The 14017-nt window shown below is 29.3% G+C and overlaps 1 non-coding gene across 1 annotated transcript; it reads right to left on the reverse strand.

The window, feature by feature from the left end:
* Positions 1 to 1782: 1782 nt before the first annotated feature.
* On the reverse strand, positions 1783 to 1865 carry TRNAL-UAA. The gene has a single exon. It is a non-coding gene; the product is annotated as a tRNA-Leu (tRNA).
* Between the last annotated feature and the right edge of the window lie 12152 nt (positions 1866 to 14017).

Below are 14017 nucleotides of genomic sequence, written 5' to 3' on the forward strand. Positions count from 1 at the left end.
AAAATTTTGTGTTTTTACTAAAAAAAAATGTATGATATATAATATTAATGGTGCTCAAAGAATCTACTTTTTGTAAATCATTTTTCAAACACATAGTTCATGAATAGTTCGTTTCCACTTAATGAAAATCTATAATCATTAAAGATAATATAATAGACATATTCATGGACAAAAAGAAAGTACCATATATAATGGAGTCACATCTCCATGATACGCATCCAAAATCTTAGACTGTTTAATCAGCAAATAAATATATTGGTGATTATTGATTGCTCAAGTAAAAATATACAGTACTTAATAGGCTAACTAATACTTGTGTTCTCAAAAAAAATAAAAAAAAAATAAAAAAAAAATAAAAAAGCTAACTAATACTTGTACAATCTAAGGAATCGGTACCTCAATTAAAGCTGGATGTCGATGTGCTTGTAAATAACAATTGTTTTGGGGTTTTCTGATGTCCTGCGGGAGAGTTACAATTTCGAGACTGGGACCGGCGCCTGTACCTGCAAAACAAACGGATACTCCGAGTGATTGGAGATCCGCCTCCAACGGTCAAGTTAGCACTTGTTTAGAGAGTAATTAATGCGGAAAAAGGTAAATGGGTCTCTCTAGGTGAGAGTGTTTAATGTGCGTCCTCCCCTTAATGAGGATTAATGAGCATATTTATATGCCTTGGGATGCGTGCTAATTCCTAGGTTTAGGTTAAACCTAGGGCTGACTGGGCCTCCCACGAGGATTGGGCCTTGTTGGCCGGTTTTCCCATTTGGCATGGGTGGACACGTGTCGCGTCACAATTGGTCCATGGAGGACGTATCTGTGACTGACACGTGGCAGGCTCCTGTTGACCTTCGTGAAGGACACATGGTGGAACCTGGTTGATCCACTTGTCAGATGGTGATTGGTTGATAAAAATCCCCTAATCATTTGCCCCTCACAGGTGGCACATGACTGGTCACGTGTTACCTGTGACAGGTGTCGGACTGTAACAGGCGACGGCCTGCTACAGGTGTCACTTGGTGAAAGGCCGGGAGGTTTTCCCGCTCAAATTTTGAATTTGGGAGTGACCTTTCGCCTTCTCATTTTTGCCTATATAAGGGTGTGTTGACTTCAGTCTTTTTCACACTTGAGAACTTTTGAAGAGAACATTCGAACCCCTGAACTTGCTCTGACATTCCAGACACTTTCTGCCTTAGAACAGGGCCACCGATTTGTCGGAGACGGCCCTGGGTATGTTAGATGAATACAACATCTACTTCTCCCATGTCCTTGTGCCATTGAAGAAGATAAACCGGAAGGCCGAGTGTAGCAAAAGAATGGGAATGATGCAACAACATGATGAAGATGTACTGTTGATGCGAAAGCACAAGAATATATCAAGAAAAGACATCAGAAGTTTGCGCTTAGCAAATGGATGTAATCTATAATGTATTCAGCAAATTTTAAATATGTAGGCCAAAATAAAAAAAAAATAAAAAAAAAAAAGAAAAAAAGAAAAATGGTACTAAGGTATAATGTGTGTCTTGGGCAGATTCTAGCTAGCATCCAAATCTCTTAGCTTGTTATCAAATTAAATAGTTTATGATTATGAATTTTGTGACACATAAATTAATTGCTCATTTTATACCTTAACATCCAAAATACAAAAACAATATATACATTAATTGCTCATACATTATTTGCTCATTTTATACCTTAACTTAATTGCTCATTTTAAATTAAGTGTAGAAAATATATATAAAAAAAAAAAAAAAAAAAAAAAAAAAAAAAGTCAGCGATAAAACGTGCTGGCTGTGGGGTTCGAACCCACGCGCACTTATGTGCAGCAGATCTTAAGTCTGCCCCCTTAACCACTCGGGCAAACCAGCTTAAAATATTAAGCGATCAATATATAATAAATTCTACATTATTTTGGCGTCAAATTTATTTTGAACAGATTTCTAAAATTTTTTGCTAATCTAAAATTATTGTTACTGAAAATTATTTCTTAATAATGAAGTCTAATGCTCCTAGCCCACCCTTCCCCTTCTAGAATTGGCCCATAAAACAAAATTATTGTTACTGAATTAAAATTATTTTTCTTGAATATAAATTATTTTTATTGAATTTAAATTATTTTTCCCAAACTTAAATTACTTTTTAATTTTCTAATTATATATTTCTTCTTTAATTTACTTAAACTGATTTTTTACTAATGTAATACTTAATTGAATTTATTTTTACTAATATTTTTTTAATTCAAGAGAACATGGCCTTAAAACGCTCATCAATTAAAAATTACAACATGGCCGATCAACTTTATGTCTCTCTAATCATATAGTGTCATTAAAATCTGCTTCCTTCATTCAATTCATGTACTTGAAATTTATGATAACATATATGGAGCAGTTCATACTATCAACGACAATTATATCAATGTTAAAATATAGATTTTATGCCAATGCGCAAGCAATTAAATCGGATATTTATTCATTAAAATTAAAATTGACCAAACTAAAATTAATTTTGTTGAAAGCTGTTTTTTTTTTTTGTTTTTTTTTTTTTTTTTTTTTTTACCTTAACTCATATTTAGGTACCAATTAAAATGCATTGATTTTTACTAAACTTAATTTTCTAAAATTTAATACCTTTTAATGATTTTCAAAACTAAACTTATTTAACCTAAATTCAATTTAATTCATATTTATTGTTTTAAAGTGAAGAGAACATGGCCTCAAGGTGTGTTCTGTTCACGTGAAAACACTTGAATGAATTTTACTATTTTTGTAACCTTATAATAAGACCTCATCATTAGAACTTATTTGATCTCACCTTCTCATCATACACTTATTCTTTATGTTTATTTTATCTTATTCCACTTATTCCAAGAAAATAAATTGAAATAATATAAGTTTATGATGAATAACAAGTTGAAATGCATGAAATATAAGTTTAAATAAATTCTCATAAAAGATTAGTTACTCAAGTTCAATTTACAACTAAAATAAATTTTATTGTACCTACAAAGTATTATTAATTGTTGAAAAATGGCTACCTTAATTACATATATATTCGATTTTGAAAAAAGATATTTGTTTGTCAAAATGATTTTTTCAAGGAAGTATGTAACCATAAATTAAAAGTTACCCAATATATGCTACAACTACTTGTCATCAACTTACTATTCAAAAGATTATAATTGTTGTCTAGACAAGATTTGAACACACAATCTCTTATCATTATTTTATTTTTATTTTTATTTTTATTTTTTTTTTAATTTTTTGGCAAGCATAATATGAAATGCAATAATGAATGACAATAAAATAAAAGTAAGAGAAAATTGAGTTATGAATTAAGCGTAAATTTATATGATGATGATCCGAGCCCAAGTACTAGTATTATTATTTCCTTATTTTAAGATAAATAAATATTTTAGATAGGGGATTTAGGTTTACACCAAATACACGTAGTTAGGCCTATTCATGGATCGGATATTCGAATCAAAATGTGATTTTGGATCGGGTATCAGAAACTGATATCCAAATCCGATCCGAAAATTTCGGATATCCAAAATTATTGGATTGGATGCTTCGGATATCCATTATCCAATATTAAGTAATATTGATTATGTATGACTATTTTTAAAATTTCACTAATTTTACCGCTTTTTTATCGCTAAGTTGTACAACATATTTTAACAAAATAATAGTCTTTTTGCAATAAAAATTATCATTAAATATATTAAGAATATTATAATAAGTTAATAATACAAAGTCAGTTTTATATAAACATTTAAAAAAATTATATATATTTCACTATTTCAGCCTTTATATTTCATATATCAGATATCCAAAATTTTGAAAATCGATATCAAAACCACATATGATATTCGCTTTTTTCGGATCGGATATTCGATCTAAAATGAAAACTCGAAAGGGATATTTAAAAATTCAGATCGATTGCGGATCAGATTATCGGATTCACGGATAGTTTTGTACAGGCCTACATATAGTAAGCTGGAAATTATATCTTGAATCAAATTAGCAATTAGCTTAGCCAACAAAGTTGAACTAATACCCATCCATCAGATTATGGGATTCTAAATCAAGCATTCAAAAGGCAGAATTTAGAGAAGACGGCCACCAGCCTTTAAGTTTTTCAAGAGTTTTCAATGACAATTAAGCTTTAGTAGATTCCATGGCATTTTGTAAGGGAAAATCTGTAAATAAATATTTTAGGAATATAAATGTCCGCATACTACTCTAAATAGTTTTTTTTTTAAAGGTAATTTAATCTACATTAATAAAGGCAAAAAAACAATCAAAATTAATGAACGTAAAATAAAAACTTGTACATAATAATGAGGGTAAACATGTCAATGCACAATTTAAAGGTTGTACTCCCTCTGGTTTTTTTTTTTTAAAATGCATCAGTTTCATTTTTGCACTATTTACATGTCATATTTTATTTAATTTTTTTTGCTATTATAAAATAAATAAATGTTATCATATAATATATCATTAGATTCGTCACAATGTCTACTTTAATAATATAATTTGTTATAATTTTTATTAATAGACAATTAAAGATATTAATGGTCAAAAGTTACATCTTGACAAATGTTTCTGTCAAACTGATGCATTTAAAAAAAACAAAGAGAGTAGTTGGTAACACACTATTCATAAGAGTAATCTTGTATAATTGGCAATACAATATTCATATATAAGAGTAATCTTGTACTTTTTATAAGGTAGGGAAATAAAAATAAATTGATAGGTACTACTCCTTTCGTTCGAGTTAAAGGCACAACTACTCCCTAAACTTAGCCAAGAGTTGCAGTTAGCTCACTGAACTTTCAAAAGTTGCAAGTTACTCACTGTAACCTTCATTTACAGGTTGGTAGAACTCCCTAAACTTTCTGACATAAAAACCAGCAACTCCCTAAACTTTCTGACATAAAAATTAGTGCACATGCTAAACTTTCCTATATCTCCCTAAACTTCCTCACATGATTTTTAATTACTAGCCATTACCAAATAATAATAATAATAATAATTAAAAATCGATTATTATAAATAAATAAAAATTCTAACAACAGCCATATACTCCAATGCATTATAGATACTCTGTTATTATTCTGTAATATAGAAAGTGAAGAAAGCTCCCCCCAAAAAAAATTGAATTATTCTGTAAAAATGAAAAAAATGGCTACTATAGCCATTAGCCAAGTCTATTTTTATTTATTTTTGAAAAAATAGATAAATCTAGTTTGTCATCCTTTAATAATTATTTTCAGTCGGCTTTAGCTCTTGTCAAAAAAAAAAAAGAAAAAATAATAATACATACTAGTGACAAAACAATAAAACAACAGATCTTTTACTAAAATGGCTAATTTAATAAAAGTATTTATCAAAACAGTTATTTATATAATTTCATTCCATAACTAGCTATAATATTGACTTGAAAGGAAGTTATTTATTTATGTCCTTTGAACTGGTTCAATTCAATTTTTTGGGTTTTTTTATTTTATTTTTTTGGGTTTTTTTTTATTTTTATTTTTTTTTGTGTGTGTTTTTGGGCCTTTTAGTAATTGGAAAATTTTAAAGCCACCTACTAATATAAGTAAACAACCGCTATTTAGCAACCCTAATTTCAACATCACAAAAAATTCTAAACTTTTTTCTCCTTTGATGTTAATATATATGGATCATCTAATCATTAAAAAAAAAAAAAAAAAGGAAACAAACTAGTGCAAAGGAAAAAAAATAAATACGAAGTAATTTCCTTCCAAGTCAAATGTTTAACTAGTTTTAGAATTTAATTTTAAAGTTCCCATTGGCTTACAAAAGTATGATTAGATTGTTAAATTAAAAAAAAAAAAAAAAAAAAAAGCACCAAAGTTTAGGGAGTTTACCTATTAATACAATAGTTTAGGCAAAGTTTAGGGAATTAACATGCTATATCAGATTACTACCTGAAAAATAACCTCTAGCCACTTGAATAGTGAGTAACTTGCAACTTTTAAGAGTTTAGTGAGTAAAGTGCAACTTTTGGCTAAGGTTAGGGAGTAGTTGTATGCTTTACTCCCCTCCGTTCCCTTTTGTTTTTGACGTTTGAAATTGTGCACGGTTATTAAGAAATTGTATAAATTTGAGGTATTTTGAAAGTACAATTTTAGTTGAAAAAGAATACTATACATGTGGGGTACCAAAAGTAGGTAGAAAGTAGAAGAGAGAGGAGAGAGAAAGTATTAACGAGTATTTAAAAACCATTAAAATAAGACAAAAGGTACAATTGTACATGAAAAAGTAGGGACAACTGAATATTTATATTGTAAAGCAAGAGTAATTTTGTTCAAAATTTATGACCAAAAAAAGAAAGAAACTAAATGTAAAAGATAAAGAACATCCTAAATGAAAACATAAAAAACAAATTGAAAAGAAAGGAGTAAAACCAAGATAGAATGTGGATTTCCAAATCTCCTATATCAGTTGTCTTTTTATTTCTCTAATTTCCCATGCAATTGTCATGAATATATATCGTTATTTTTAATTTTCTCAGCAAAAGCAACATTCATTTATAAGCAAATTTATGAGCCTAGGAGCTGAAGAGCAAATTTTATAAGCAAAAGCAAAAGCAAAAGCAACGTTCATTTATAATCATCTTTAAAAAAAATTCCTAAAAGTCTAGGAGCTGAAGAGTGAAGACTTACTTTCAAACCGAGGGTTTTGAATAAAGTATAGGAGTACTCAAATTATTAAATGTCAATGGAACCTTAAAATTAAATTACTCATCCAATTATGAACATTTAAAGCAACTAATGTTTCAAACGTGGATAGATATAGATATTAGTGATAATGCATTTGAGAAAATAATTATTTGTTATATATAATTACTTATAAGTAGCCAAATAATGTAAGTATTTTTAAACCATAAGGATATATATTATGGAGGGAACCCGGGGCATCGCCCGGGGGTACGTACTAGTATATATATATAAAGGAGAGTTTTATCCCGAGTTTTTAGAGAGCCACGTAGGATTTGTTTTTTAAAAAAAATTAGAGCGCCACCTAATATTATGGTTTAAGAAAGAAGTGCCACATAAGATTATGATTTTTAAAAAGTGCCACGTAGAATTGTGATATTCTTTTTTTAAATTAACTTGAAAAAAATTAAATCTAAAAAAATCGTATTTAAAAAACTAATATTTATTGTTAATAATTAATATCTTTATTTTATTTTATTAAAATTAAACGTATAAACGGGCTAAAAGAGATTTGTAAATTATTTAATATTAAAAAAAAATTACAATTGCCATGTAAGCAATATTAATGATGAGATTTGAGAATTTAATTTTAAATCTAAAAAACGAGGAATAGTGATTCAGGATTTAAATTATTTAAAAATAAAAAAATATCTTTTCATATAAAAGATGAATGACATAACATATTTAAAATTAATTTATTTTTAATAAAAATCAACATGTAAATAATACTAACGAATAAGGTTGCTTCATTAAGTATATAAATAAAATTAAAACTTAGACTTTTTGAATAAGTAATAGCAATTTAATTAATTTTTATTTTTGTCTAAAACTATTAAATAGTAATATAAATCAAATAATTAATAAAAAATTTAAAGTCTAACTAAGAAATTTACGGAGTATTTTTTTGAGATTTATGTATTAAAATTCCGTACATCGCACAGGGCGGGCTTTCATTTAGTTGTGATATATTTCTAACTTCCTATATCTTTATTGTCAACCAAATATTGATAAGTTAAACAATAGCGCTCTTAACTTCTATAAGATGCTAAAATTCTCATTTTAACTAAAAAGAATGCCAAATTATGGTCCATATATCTAAAATTTCATATAATTGTGAAATCCCTATGTTTAAGCACCATAATACTATATTTAACACACACACACACAAAAAAAAAAAAAAAAAAAAAAAAAAAATCCACCTATGTATACATAATTCCTCCAACTTTTTTTCATATCTTTTCATCATCACACCCTCCTTAGTTTCAAACTCACCCAAAACAATGGCTATTTTAAATATTTTCTTAGCCATTGTTTTGGTAAGTGGGCTTACCATGACCCATATATGTTGGGCTTCATCCCTATTTAATTGGAAACTTCAATATTTTGCACCAACTAATGCAGCCCGTCTTGCGGCATTGCAACCCCTTTAGTTTGGAACGAGACTCTTGCAACATTTGCTAGATAGTATGCTAAAGAGAGGACCGTAGATTGAAAATTGCAACACTCAAACGACCCAATATATGGTGAGAATATTGCAATGAGTCCTGGAGAATTAAGCCCAGCTGAAGCCGTGGATTGGCCGGTGAAAAGCTCAATCATGATTATGGTTCTAATGATTGCAAAGAAATGTGTGGGCATTACACACAGATTGTTTAGAAAGATACACAAAGTGTTGGCTGTGCCAAAGAAAAGTGTCAAAATGGAGGCACTTTTATTACGTGCAATTATTATCCTCCTGGAAATGTTATAGGGCAAAGACCTTTTTAAGCATTTTTTTGTAGGAGAATTCTATGTGTTAAGGCCATTTTTTGTAATTTTTCATATTGGTTAAAAAATTTTGTATACATAAACATAAGTGTAATGTATTGACACCATGTTTCAATTCAACTTTGCTTTTGAGAATTGGTGATATTGTTAATTTGCTATCATAATGTTGCTGACGATATTATGAGGCGTAAAGTATGCAACTGATTAACCAATTAATTGTTAATTACAACGTTCCGCCATTTTTGATATAGTCTAACATAGAATCCTTGATGGTATTAAAAAATCATTTATCGCAATATTTCAACTTTTTAAAGTAACTAAGCTAGTAAACGCGCGCGATCTGCGCACCATAGCTAACCACATTTGGAAGTTCTTTCGGTTTAGCCTTAGATCACAAATTTAGTTGTTGATATGTAAACAATTATGGGAAATATTTGTTAGAAAGGTACTTATATGTTCACCTTTTTGCGAAAAAGGACCTTATATGTTCAAAGTGGTGAAAAAGGTCCTTATAAGTCACTTTTGTTGTGTGGAGGGACCTTGACGTCGGAATATGACCATTGACTTTACTATTCCTATGTTGACCATCACGCACGTGGCACGTGATGTTTTAAAAAGGCCCTTTCGTTTATTTTTTTCCCACGTTTTCACATTCTCTCTCTTTCTTTTCCCAAATTTTCTCTCAAAATCCCTACTCTTTCCTCAAAATCATGGGAAAAAAAGAAGGAAAAGGCAATTTTAAACATCACGTGCATATCACATGATGGTCAATGCCGGAAAAGTGAAGTCAACGGTCATATTCCGATGTCAAGGTCCCTCCTCACAACAAAAGTAACTTATAAGGACCTTTTTCACCACTTTGAACATATAAGGTCCTTTTTTCACAAAAAAGTGAACATATAAGTACCTTTCAGACAAATTTTTCAACAATTATGTTTAGGGGTATAAATGTCCAAGGCAACTATTAATGATAGAAAATAAGTAACAAAATATTTTTTTAGGGTATAATTGTCCAAACACTTTTCATTAACAAGAACTTATACATATTAATGAGCGTATATATGTAAATATACATTTTTTAAGGATATAATTAGCATCATACTATTTATAAGAGTAATCTTATAGTACTTTTAATAAAGTAGGGAGTAATGCATCTAATGTAGCGCATATTATGTCATATAGTAGAAATTAACAATATTACAATCTGCTTTTGAAGATTCTGAATAGCATTTCATGCGTAATTACGTACGTATATCGGTATATATACTAGCGTGATTATTTGGCAATTAAGTCGATCTAATAAAATTTATTAAGACTTAATGGCGGCATATGTCAATTATTAAAATTTCAAAAAGTTATGTAGGACTGCTTAGAATTCTCATAGTAGATACAGAAATCGAAAGCGTGTCCAACTTATATTCTTTATTAAAATAAATAAAATACATGAACATAAAAATACACGTATAATTATTGTATAAATAGGCCTTTGAAGGTCCATTATTTCCTCATCCTTCAATTAAAACAACATACACAAATACAAATTAGTTCTGATTAATTGAGGATGTCTTTGTTCGGAAAATGGAGCAAGGTTGTTAGGACAGAGAGTATATTAGATGAAAATAAGATCTATTTCTCTCATGTTTTATCTCCCTTGAAGAAGAACAAGCACCAGAATGCTGAATGTAAGAACTCCGCCATGGCGAGGGGGCCACACAACCACTACAACCAGCACAATGGTGGTAAGGGAGTTGCTGAAAAAGGGTATTATGAAAATATTGTTGATGATGAAGCTGAGAAGTTTATTAGGAAGAAGCATCAGAATTTTGAACTCAGCCTTTGGAAGTCTAACCATACTAATTATTAATCATAAATCGTCTAGATGAGTAAACTATATATAATGTGTAAACCATGCATGCATGCATGCATGATTTTAATGTATATTTCATACAATCTTGGGCATACTGATTTTGTTGATTAATTGATGTATATTTTATATTTTATTCTTATGTACTCGTACAATAATTTATTTATTGTACACGAAATAATATATAATACCTCTTTTTTTCTATCAAACAATAACAATTTTTACAATTGCAAATTCAACACCTATATGTACATATCATCCCTTCATATTGAAAGAGTATAAGTTAATGATGGGTCTTAATCATTAGTTTAACATTTTAGTTGAGTTGATCCATTATAATAGTCGGTGCTACCATCTAAGTGTACAAATGTCACGGATTCGAATCTCACTCATCTCTCCATTGTTAATAATAGATAATGGGCCCATATTGTATCTACACGTCAAGCTTAGTGATCTATCAAGTGACGGAGTGTGAGAGAGTCTAAATCAATCACGGGCCTCAACTATCAGTTTAAATTTTTGGTTGATGAGTTTGTCTTTTTAACACATATATATGGTCTCTTATCTAATCTAATGCTGACGCAATGCCACATCAGTGTTATTCCCTAAGAGATGGGTTCAAAAGCATGGGAGTCTATTTCAGGTTGTCAGTTTGTCATCGGATACCGGCAAAGCCTTCACTATCCACTTAATTAGCTTCTTAATCCATGCTAAATCACCTGCAATTACTCCGTAGTAATTATAGAATACTGTCTTGTATTATGTCTAAATAATTTATACTAATATATTAAAAGGCGTTCCTAATAACGTCTACGTGAATAAAATGTTCTCCACAGTGTTTGAATACGCAACCTCTAATTCTATAATTAAGTGTCTTACCACCAAACTATGTGATTTTTTATACAATTTTCTTAATACAAAATATTAATATACAACAAGTGACAATATGAACAACAAATTTAATTACAAAAAAATTGAATAATAAATTACAACGTATATTAATGATCAGTTCCATGTAATAATACGGGGCATTACTTACCCGGGCCCAAAAACTTGTTCGTTTAAAACAGAAGAAAACAAAGTGATCGACTCTTGTTTAATTTTTTGTTCATAAAAACAAATTAAAGTGATCTGATCTTTGGAATTCCCTTAATTATTGTATAGTACAACCTTTTGGAAACAAACTCAAGGCTTTCCACTTGTAGTTTATGAAGCTAGATACACGGAGGTGTCACATATCTGATCACATCCAATGCATCCAAAATCTTAGATTAATCAAGTTTATCAAAATATTTAATCAAACAAAGTTCTACTTTAAAGTAGGACCATAAAAAAAATAATAATAATAAACTACGGACAAAGTGTACGTATGATTAAGAAATAAGCCATTAGTAGAGCTCTAATTAGGCAGCTACACTAGCTCTATTAAAGTAATAAATATAGTTGTTAACTCAACAATGCAACTCCATCAAAAGTAAGGTATGGTTGAAGTTTAGGATCTGATATGATTTATATACTCTATCACCCAACCTTACATGAGATCTTTTTCTCCCCATTCCCTATGCTAAATATTCCACTTGAAAAGGAAGATTAGGTGAGATTTGACGTCATAACCTTCTTATCACATTGGTTTTATACTTTAAAAATTAACCAAGTGTCTAATTTAATGCGAGTACTAGCTAAACAACAAAGCTTTTCATTGATTAATTGGATCTTCGTTAACTAAAGACTAAAGTTAGATTATTTATATTTAAATTCTGATTAAACTCTTGCCGAATTGGTAACCGAAAGGGGGACCAAACGCTGGTGCGCCGTGTAGAAAGATACATGGAACCTTAGCTTACTAGTTACTTTACATGCATATACGTAGTTATTATTATTTCAATATATTTATAACACTTAGGTTATATCTTATATCTTATACTAAATGTATACCGTCAACTTGGCTAATGTAGCATATGCTTTAAATATTCTGACGTGTATATATCACTACATTAGTACATTGATTAGAAGATCATTAAATCATTTAGTTATTAGTTAAGCTAAAAACTTAAATAATAATAATGCTTTGAGATTTGTTGAATGCGACGTTAAAATTAAAGAAGCATGATCGATGTATATATAAAATTCCTATATCATACATGCATATGTTTACATATGTAAAACGTGCTTAAGAAAGAGCAATATAACTAACTGAATAATGTAGCAACACCTATATATATGTCTTCCAAGGCCAAGGTTTTCTCATAAAATTTACACCACAAAACTCTTTCATAAGTCTTAATCACATTCATCATCATCTTTGAAGTGATTTAGATTAAAGATGTCGTCGTACACAAAATCAAGTAAGGTAGTTCGGACAGAGAGTATGTTAGATGAATACAACATCTACTTCTCTCATGTCTTATCGCCATTGAAGATGAAACAACAAAGAAGTGATAGTAGTAGAAGCGCAAAGACGATGCAACCGCAGCAATATGAATGTAGGAAAAACAATGTTTACGAAGATGTTGATGCTAAAGCTGAGGATTTCATTAAAAGAAGACGTCAAAAGTTTGAAGGGACAAGTCTTTGGAAGTATTGAAGCAAATATGTAGTATATGATTAGTGAATGTATGATTTTTACATAAATTATAATCCATGGATGTATTGTCTGATCAATGCAATAATAATATCACTTGTTACGTTCTTTTGAAAACTTGCTTGTGTCATAAATTATAAATCACTCCTTAATATATATACTCCCTTCTCGTCACCTAGTGATTTTAGGTCTTTATTAGAAGTTTGATCACTTATTCAACTAATTTGTATCCACACATTGTATTGAGGTTAATTCAACAACAATTTTTATGTATTAGTAGATACACGGTACGGTTAAAGTATTATAATTATGGCTGTCAAAATATTACAAATGTTAAGAATTGATACAATATATAATTTTGAAATAAATTTGCTAATAAAATTCGAATAAATTAAAATTAAAGCTTTATCTCAAAGTATGAAAATATAAAAAAGTTTTTCACAAGTAATTTTCTTTGAAGTATAGTTGAGGTTTTATATGTTCGTTTACTCAAATATATGCATTATTGAAAATAATCATCATGCAAGTGGGACAAACAAAAGGCTAAGAAACTAAATTGTGATTAAAAATTATCAATATTAATACAGTACAATAGTTAAAAAAAAAAAAAAAATCCACGTAAGGCGAATCTATTGATACCATAAGGCCACATGAGTATGTTTTTCTAATATTTCTATGAGTGGAGGGGAATTATTTTATTTTTAATACAATCTTTTTTGGATTTTTATTATTTTCTTTTTCCTTTTTCTTTTATTTATTTATTTGGTTATTGTTGTTAGTAGATCAAGGGAAATAGGGAAAGCTTAACCAATCATAATAAACTATTACAGAAAAGCATTTTAGAAAAAATGACAAAATTTGCGGACATCTTAACATTCTTTATTCACCATCCGATTGCCTAATAAATCAAGTAAAGCAAAGGAAAAATAATTGAAGCGCAGCCGTGGCAACATAGTAACATAGTCTTTTAAGGAATATAATTTACTTTTTGTACATACTTTTTAAATTTTAATAAACTACAAACTTATGGACCAAATTATTAGAGCCACATACAAATTCTTAC

Source organism: Chenopodium quinoa, unplaced genomic scaffold, assembly GCF_001683475.1.
Source record: "Chenopodium quinoa cultivar QQ74 unplaced genomic scaffold, ASM168347v1, whole genome shotgun sequence".
In the NCBI taxonomy this organism is placed as follows: Eukaryota; Viridiplantae; Streptophyta; class Magnoliopsida; order Caryophyllales; family Amaranthaceae; genus Chenopodium; species Chenopodium quinoa.